This window comes from Gossypium hirsutum, chromosome A01 (genome assembly GCF_007990345.1).
Source record: "Gossypium hirsutum isolate 1008001.06 chromosome A01, Gossypium_hirsutum_v2.1, whole genome shotgun sequence".
NCBI lineage: Eukaryota > Viridiplantae > Streptophyta > Magnoliopsida > Malvales > Malvaceae > Gossypium > Gossypium hirsutum.
In genome coordinates, this window is record NC_053424.1 from 36308728 (window position 1) to 36318810 (window position 10083).

At 39.5% G+C, this 10083-nt stretch overlaps 1 non-coding gene across 1 annotated transcript; it reads left to right on the forward strand.

Moving 5' to 3' along the window:
- The first annotated feature begins 74 nt into the window (after nt 1–74).
- Nucleotides 75–185, forward strand: LOC121206593 (small nucleolar RNA R71). Its single transcript, XR_005901662.1, has one exon. It is a non-coding gene; the product is annotated as a small nucleolar RNA R71 (small nucleolar RNA).
- Nucleotides 186–10083: the final 9898 nt, after the last annotated feature.

Sequence of the window (10083 nt, forward strand, 5' to 3'; positions counted from 1 at the left end):
CAGCTGCGTCAATCATCTGTCTAGTCGAAGGATTCAGGCCATTGTGAAACGTTTAAACCTATAGCCAGAGTGGTAACCAATGGTGACGGCATATTCTCAAAAGGTCCTTGTATTTATCCCATGCATCATAGAGTGCTTCTAAATCCATTTGCACAAAAGAAGAGATATCATTATGTAATTTGGCTGTTTTAGCCGGTGGAAAATATTTTAATAAAAATTTTTCGGTCATTTGTTCCCATGTAGTGATTGACCCTCGTGGTAATGAGTTCAACCACTGTTTAGCTTTGTTTCTCAATGAAAAAAGGGAATAACTGAAGGCGAATGACATCATCAGAAATGCCATTGATTTTAAATGTATCGCAAAAACTCTAGAAAATTTGCCAAGTGGTTGTTTAGATCCTCATCCTGCAAACCTTCAAACTGAACAAATTGCTATATCATTTGAATTTTGTTAGGTTTCAGTTCAAAATTATTTGCAGCGAAAGCAGGCCTAACTATACTTGACTCAGTTCCTGTTAAAGTAGGTTTAGCATAATCATACATAGTGCGAGGAGTAGGATTCTGATTTGCTGGATCAGCGGCAATCGCAGGAGGTAACGAATTTTCCTAGTTTTTAGCCATCTCCTTGGTTACTGTTGAAGTATCGTCCTCTTGCTCTTCCTCTGTGTATCTTAAGCTTCACCTTATTTTTCTTCGGTTTCTGTGAACTGTACGATCAATCTCACTATCAAACAGTAATGGTCCTGACGGGTTTCTTCTAGTCATACACTATAAAAACCCGCTAGGAGTGAATAAAAGAAAAATTAGAAAAGAAAATAAAAATTTAAATTGCAAATAAAGTAAAATGGCTAAAGTAATAAAAATCGAGTGTTCTTAATATCTTAGTTCCCCGGCAACGACATCAAAAACTTGATTCGTGATATTTGCGATAAGTTTTAAATAATTTATAAATGATCGTTCTTGAAACCAACTATTAGCATGATGAAGGAAAGTGTACTTAACGAACAATAGTATAGCTTTAGCAAGACCGGATTGTCGAACCCAAAGGAACCAAGAGTACTAGTAATTACTCTCGTTTTATTATCTAGCCTAAAAATTAAGGGATTTTTTATAAAAACTAATTAACTAAAGTAAGGGTGCAGAGAAAGAAAGTTGGGGAAAATACTTTTATAAAATTCGATTGATTAAGACAATACCCAAGAAAAAAATCCACATAGACTTCACTTATTATTTGACTCTGAATCAGATGATTTATTCATTTGACTGGATCCGTAAAAATCCCTAAGTTATATTATTATCCCTCTCGAGACTAATAATGTCTAACCCTAGGTTGATTAATTGAAATCTCTTTCTAATTAATGCCCTAGTGTTGCATTAACTCGATCTATGGATCCCCTTATTAGGTTTCACCCTAATTTGGCAAAATCTTGTCACCCTATCTCTAGGTATGCAATCAACTCCGCTTAATTATGACAAATTTACACTTAGACAGGGACTTTTTCTCCTCTGAATAAGCGCATTAACTCGAATCAATATTCCTAGAATATTAAGACAAGAATTATGAACACATAATTAAGAACAAGTCAAATATTTATCATATAATTCAGATAATAATAACAAGATCTGTCTTAGGTTTCATTCCCCTTAGGTATTTAGGGGGTTTAGTTCATAATTATAAAAGAAAACATCTCAGAAGAATAATGAATACAAAACATAAAGAAAACCCAAAACTCCTGAATGGAAATTGAAGAGTGATCTTCAATCTTGATGAATAATTCAGCTTCTGAGATGGATCAATCGACTTTCTTCGAATAATTCCTTGCTTCCTACTTCGTGTGTCATTTTAAGTGCCTCCTCAGGTGTTTCAATAGGCTTTAGAATGCGTAAGAGCCCTCAAAAGTGGCCTTCTCCGAATAGGACTATACTTGGGCTTGACAGGGAAACGCCCGTGTGCGATTGCTCCAGGCCATGGTCAAGGCTATTAAATAGGCACGAGCGTGTAGTCTACCCATGTAAGCCATGCTTCGATCCTGCCAAATGGACATGGCCGTGTGGCTTACCCGTGTGAGGAAGTCCCAGCCGTGTTGATTTCCCGTGTGGGTCCATTTTCTCCATTTTCGGCCCGTTTCTCGCTCCTTTTACTCTCTTATGCTCAGCTAAGTATAAAACATGAAATTAAAGGATTAGGAGCATGAAATTCACCAAATCTAAGGAGAAATCATCCATAAATGTGCTCAGCATGGGATAAAAATATGTATAAATTACGATTTATCAATAGTGCTAGTCTATCTGAGACTCTGAATTTTTTTTCTTCAACCCTTTTTGGACAGCCCTTAATATAATGTTCTCGAGAACCACACCTAAAATAAGCTCAGCTAATCACCTAGCACTCACCGTAATGTTGCTTACCACAATGCTGACACTCGGGTCAATTAGACCTCACATTAACCACACTTGCCATTGTAGTAGCTTGAGCTTTAGAACCCGAATATGATCTCCCATGGTCTCGGTACGAATATCCAACTGAAACAATCAATCGAGGATTCATCTCTTTGGACTTCTTTGACTAGGATTGGAATGACTTACTCATTGGCCTCTTTTTTGCATCTCTGGCTTCACTCACAGCTTTTATCTTTTCTTTGTTAAGCTCTTCGGCTTTACAAGCGCGATCAACCAATACTACAAACTCTTTCAACTCTAAGATCCCAACTAACAGTCTGATGTCTTGATTTAACCCATCCTCGAACCTCTTGCACATAATAGCTTCGGTAGACACACATTCCTGGGCATACTTGCTGAGTCTAACAAATTCATGTTCAAATTCTGCCACAGTCATTTTACCTTGTTTCAGCTCAAGAAACTCCTTCCGTTTTTTATCAATGAACCGCTGGCTTATGTACTTCTTTCTAAACTCCTTTTGGAAGAAATCCCATGTAATCCTTTCTTTCGGGACCACGGATACCAATGTCTTCCACCAATGATATACTAAATCCCTCAATAAAGATAGAGCACATTTTAAACATTCTTCAAGAGTGCAAGAAAGCTTATCAGATACCTTGATAGAATTGTCAAGCCAAAACTCTGCTTTCTTAGGATCATCATCTATATTAGCCCTGAATTCTTCAGCCCCTTGTTTTCAAATTTTATCAACTGGAGGCTTGCTCAATCTTACAATTTAGGCACCTTGAGGAACTATGGGAACCGGTTGGGGAATAGGAGGGGGTGGAGGAGGTTGAGCATTCGGATTTGCTCGAACAAATTCTGTATACCAATTATTCATTATATGGAGAAAGGCTTCCTGAGCCCCATCTCTCTGATCAAGTATCTCGGGTCTACTCTCAGCTGGCGTAGTCCCTTACGCGGGAGCTGGCGTATTACTTTTTACATCATCAGGTCGGTCAGGATCCATTTACTATATGAAAACACAATTTAAATTGTTAGCAGTCATCACACTATCACAGCATATTTATGGCATGTATAGATAGACTTTCACACACGGTACGTAAATATGAGAACCGCCAAAACCTACCTCTGATACCACTAAAATGTAACGCCCTTTACCCGTGTTCTACGCGGGAACAGGGTACGAGACATTATCGGAGCATAATACATGTAATCGTACGAAACCATGACATAGATATATATTTTTTTCCAAGTTAAAACAATTCAATTTTCATACTTAATGATGCATCATCATACCTTATAGCTTGAACAATACTAATTAATATCAATGGCCATATACAAAATGAGTTATCAAATATTGAAGGCAAACATTTTTGGCCAAATTTGTGACACCCCAAAATTTACCCTAGTCGGGAAGTGGTTTCGGGACCGCTAAACCGCGTCATAAAAATAATTAGCTGTCATATTTGATGCTTGTTATATGTATATATGCATGTGTGAAAATTCCATGTTTGAATTTTCTTTAATTGAAGGTGAATTTTAGTAAATAGGACCTATGTGAGAAAATCTGGAAATGTGATTGGTTAAATTACAAGGACCTATTAAAGCATGTGGTGAGAATAATGGCTTTGCATGTCAAATACCCCTTCTTTTATACATAGTGGCCGGCCATGATGGAGCATATATTAGAATAGGTGGTAAGTTTCCATGAAGTGGTCATTATTTTATGTAAAGGAAAGGAAATAATAAAAAGAAATACTAAGGATAATAAAAGAAGTAACAAAAAAAAGGGGGTCATTACCTTGTTCTTCTTAGCCGTACAAGAAGAAGAAAAAGGAGGGGGGGAGCAAAGGCATTCGGCCTTTTGAATGAAGAGGAGGTTAGTAAATTTTGTTAATTTTTCTTTTGAAATAATAGTTGTTTGGGTTAATCATCACGTTTTTCTTACCTAGCCATACTAAAATTTCGAATTTAGAGTGTTGGATGGAGCTTTCGGTTATGGTATGTGTGAGAAGAACTTGATTTTTTCTTACCTTTAAGTTTTGATGGATAAAGAAACAAAAGGTTGTTGATGAAAGAAATTAATGTGTTAAGAGATTATATGAAACTTATTCATGTTTATATATGTTATATGCATTGAAAATGGTTGATGATTTTGGAGGTGATTAGCTTGAATCGGCCATGGTATATCCATAAACACGATCTATGCTTGTTATGTTACTCATGGTTAAAACGATTCGGCTATGACTCTTGTAAAAAAAAAGTAAAAATAGGCATGTGAATTTAAAAGATGGTATGAACAAATGTGGAGTTTTGCTAGTTTAAGAGTATTCGGCCAAGTGTTCATGTGGTGGAAATTAAGTGTTAAATGGAATGAAAATGATGTTATATGGGGGTATGTATATTCGGCCATATGAGTGAATACATAGATGATGTTAAATTTGATTATGTATAATGGGCCATATAGAGTACACATGGTGATATTAACCTTAATTCTTTATAATTGATCAAGTGGATGATGTTGGTTTATATGGTCGAATTTGAATTATGAATATGTACCTTGAAATAGAATGTTGCCGTATGCTTCTTTTGATATGAAACTATTAATGTTACGGGATATAAATAACTAGCAAGGTAATTAAACTAGTTGATTTATTTATTTAAGCTCAAGAACCTAAAGGAGAGGCGTCCAACAAGGGGAAATCGAAGGTCATCGAGTAGCCGACTCGGAATTTTTTTTACCCAACATAAAGTAAGTCATTAAGCATGTAGTTGGTATTATTTCAAATGGTCATAATGTTTATGTATTGATGCTGAATAGAATGAATAAATATACATATATATATATATGCATGTACGTATGTGATGATGAAATTGTTGAATGAAAAGAAAAGAGGTAAGATGTACTGAGTTGTTGATCTCGGCACTAAACGTGCGGGTATAACCATTTATGACCATGAGATTGGCGCTAAGTGCGCGGGATTAAATTGTACAGCACTAAGTGTGCGATTTGACTATGTTGCACTAAGTGTGCGAAATGAATATGATGCACTAAGTGTGCGAATTGACCATGCGGCACTAAGTGTGCGAGTTTGACTATGTAGCACTAAGTGTGCGATTTGATTACGTAGCACTAAGTGTGCGAGTTGATTATATAGCACTGAGTGTGCGGACTCAATATACATTCGTGAATCATTATGGACACTATGTGTGCGACACTATTGAGTCGATAGCGGACAGCGGATCGGGTAAGTGTCTTGAGTTCATGGCTAATAGGTGCTATGTCTATACTTGGTGTTGAGCTTGGTAAGTTTGAACCTATGTGACAAATATACTTGAAGTCACGTACATAAAATTTATCGTAGAATGGGTGAAAGACCGTTTAGTTGTATGTTTGTAACGAAAATAAAATGATTTATGAAAATGCCTCGAATATCCTATTGATGAGTATGTGGATTGTGAATGCATAAATTGGTATGAAATTGAACCGATAGGTTGGAGGAACTATGGTATGGTTCGGAATGGATGGAGTAATTAGCCTCGTTCCATTTTGTTTTCTCTTGTGATAATGTTATTGATGGATGGTAGTGCATAGCTTATGACTTACTGAGTTATAAACTCACTCGGTGTTTCCTTGTCACCTATTCTAGGTTTCTTGGACACATCTATTTTTGCGGCGTCAGGCCGTCATCGAAGTCATCACACCGGATAGCAAGTTTTGGTACTTTCTTCTTAGTTGGCTTAGAAGAACATTTTGGCATGTATAAGCTATTACGTTGTGTTTGAACTTTGGCATGTAAACTTTAAGCCATGCGAAAATGGCACGAATGTTCGATTGAGTTGGATCAAGGGTAGGCATGAAATGGACCTAGTTACTTTCGTAACAGATGCTGGCAGCAGCAGTGTCATGAGATTGAAAAATCACAAAAAATAGTAGGAGTGGAATTAATTGATGAATAAATTATGTAATCGAAGCTTGATCAGTCTGTTTTCATGAGGAAGTAACGAAAAGATCATATGGGCAGTATATTAAGAGATAATCATATTTTTGTGGGACAGGACCAGAACGGTTTCTGGATTCCCTTCTCCGACTTTGTAAATTCATTATAAATTAACCAGAGATAATTAGGGGTCGTACCATATATGTACAGATTCCTCTCTGAGTCTAGTTTTCATAGAAACAAACGGCATCAGTATTGTAGCCCCGTGCAGGGAGATATCCAAGTCGTAATGGGCAAAGGTCAGTGTAGTCGACCCCTGCAACATGGGAGACTTTGACTAATAAACTGTACTAATTGGCCCGACCAAAAATTCTAGAAAAAAATACATAGATGGGCACATGAGTCTAGTTTCTGGGAAAAATTACGAAACTGATTTTTGAGTTACGAAACTCAAGATATGATTTTTAAAACGACTAGTACACAGATTGGGCAGTGTCTGGAAAATAAATTTTATAAGGGGTTAAAGTCAGTTAACACCTCGTGTTCGACTCCGGTGTCGGTTTCGGGTTCAGGGTGTTACATTTGATTGGTATCAGAGCTATGGTTTAGTCGGTTCTAGGACTACCATAGCGCGTATGAGTCTAGCTATACATGCCGAATGTTAATGTTTAAATGTGTGATGACTTCTGACGGTTGAAATGTTTTTGTTTTGATTAGTAAATGGACCCCGGTGAAGAAAGAACCCTAGCGGATGACGTTGAGAGCGTAGCGGCTGCTCCTGCACAAGGGACGCCGCCTGTTGAACCTCAGTCATCTGCGAATAATCAAGGTGAGGGGGCTAAACAAGCCTTCTTTACCATGATGAATGAGTGGGTCGCGCAATATGCCCGAACCAACCCGGCTGTCCAACAATTCCCAAATTTGAATAATCCACCCCAAGAGCCTGTAATGCCATCAGTCGCTGATCCTGTGAGGCTGAGTAAGCCACCTGTAGACTTGATTAGGAAGCGTGGGGCCGAGGAGTTCAAGGCCATAGTAACTGATGATGCCAAAATGGCCGAGTTCTGGCTTGATAACACCATTCGGGTGTTCGATGAATTGTCATGCACACCCGACGAATGTCTAAAATGTGTTGTATCTTTGTTGCGAGACTCAGCCTACTATTGGTGGAGGACCTTGATTTCCATAGTCCCGAACGAGCGAGTAACTTGGGACTTCTTTCAAACGAAATTCCGAAAGAAATTTATTAGCCAACGGTTCATTGATCAGAAGCGTAAGGAGTTCTTGGAACTCAAGCAAGGCCGTATGACTGTATCTGAATACGAACATGAATTCGTAAGACTCAGTAGGTATGCCCGGGAGTGTGTAGCTGATGAGGTTGCTATGTGCAAAAGATTCGAGGAAGGATTGAATGAAGATTTAAAGCTACTAATGGGTATTTTGGAAATAAAAGAATTCGTAACACTAGTCGAACGAGCCTGCAAGGCGGAAGAACTTGGAAAGGAGAAGAGGAAGGCTGAATTTGAAGCTAGAGATTATCGTAAAAGATCGACGGGTAAAGCTCCGTTCTCAGCTGTAAAGAAGTTCAGGGAGGACATTAATAAGTCGAGGGCGACTGCGGGAATTTCCATCAGGGCAAGACCATCGATGGGCTCCCGAGCTACTTCGGTAGCTAGTGTGGGCAATAATCGTCACGAGAAACCTGAATGTCCCCAATGTGGAAGACGACACCTAGATGAATGTTGGAACAAGTCTACTAGCAGGGCCTGTTACGGATGCAGTTCGAAGGACCACTTCATTAGAGATTGCACGGAGCTGGATGAGAAGAATAAAATTCAAGGTGCAAGACCTAGTGGAGTGACATCTAGAGGTAGACCACCGAGAATTTTAGGAGGCAGGGGTGGTAGTCAGAGGGGGGCCTCTGATACGGCCGATCGAGCCGAGAACCGTACTCCTGCTAGAGCATATGCCATTCGCGCACGAGAGGAGGCATCCTCCCCCGACGTCATCACTGGTACCTTCACTCTCTTTGATACTAATGTGATTGCATTGATTGACCCTGGCTCTACTCATTCATATGTATGCGAAACCTTAGCATCCAGTAAGACTCTACCTGTTGAGTCTACTGAGCTCGTAATTCGAGTGTCAAACCCTTTGGGTCAATGCGTACTTGTTGATAAAGTGTGTAAGAGATGCCCTCTAATAATCCGAGAATCCTGTTTTCTGGCCGATTTGATGCTTTTGCCGTTTGACGAATTTGATGTTATTCTTGGTTTGGATTGGTTGACCGCGCACGATGCGGTTGTGAATTGCAAAAGCAAGACTATTGATTTGAGGTGCGCAAATAACGAGATAATCCGAGTTGAGTCTGCGGACTTAAGGGAGTTGCCAGCTGTAATATCAGCAATGTTGGCCCAGAAATATGTAAGGAAAGGGTGCGAAGCATACCTCGCGTATGTACTTGATGACAAGGAGTTAGAAAAGAAACCCGAATCGGTGCCGGTGGTTTGTGAATACCCGGATGTTTTTCCTGAAGAGTTACCGGGTTTGCCACCTGTTCGGGAGGTAGAGTTTGGTATTGAGCTTGTACCTGGAACTACGCCAATTTCGATCGCTTCGTATCGTATGGCACTAACCGAGTTAAAAGAGTTGAAAGCTCAGTTGCAGGAATTGACGGATAGAGGTTTCGCTCGACCGAGTTTCTCACCTTGGGGTGCACCAGTATTGTTCGTGAAAAAGAAGGACGGAACCATGAGGTTGTGCATTGACTATCGTCAACTGAATAAAGTGACGATAAAGAATAAGTATCCGTTACCGCGTATTGATGATCTGTTCGATCAATTAAAGGGAGCATCGGTGTTTTCAAAGATAGATTTGAGATCGGGTTATTATCAGTTGCGGATTCGAGATTCGGACGTACCCAAAACTGCTTTCAGAACGAGGTACGGTCACTACGAGTTCTTAGTGATGCCGTTTGGGCTCACTAATGCCCCTGCGGTGTTTATGGATTTGATGAATCGGATCTTCAGGCCGTATTTGGATCGGTTCGTAGTTGTGTTTATTGATGACATCTTGGTCTATTCAAGAGATGAGACCGAACATGCTGAGCATCTGAGGCTAGTGTTGCAAATTTTGCGGGATAAGCAGTTATATGCTAAGTTCAGTAAGTGTGAGTTCTGGTTAAGAGAGGTTAGCTTCTTGGGTCATGTGGTATCCGCATCGGGTATTCGAGTTGACCCGAGCAAAATTTCAGCCATACTTAACTGGAAGCCTCCGAGAAATGTTACCGAAGTCCGGAGATTTCTAGGGCTCGCCGGTTATTACCGACGATTTGTCAAAGGTTTCTCGATGATAGCCACACCAATGACGAAGCTACTTCAAAAGGATGTTAAGTTCGAATGGACGGAGAAATGTCAGAAAAGCTTCGATCAATTGAAAACTCATTTGACTGAAGCTCCAATTTTGGTGCAACCCGAATCGGGTAAAGAGTTTGTCATTTATAGTGACGCATCCCTACTTGTGTTGGGTTGCGTATTGATGCAAGAAGGTCGAGTTGTGGCCTATGCGTCGAGACAATTGAAGCCACACGAGAGAAATTATCCGACCCATGATCTCGAACTAGCCGCCATTGTGTTTGCATTGAAAATATGGCGACATTATTTGTTTGGTGAGAAGTGCCATGTGTTTTTGGATCACAAAAGTCTCAAATATTTGATGACTCAATGAGACTTGAATCTGT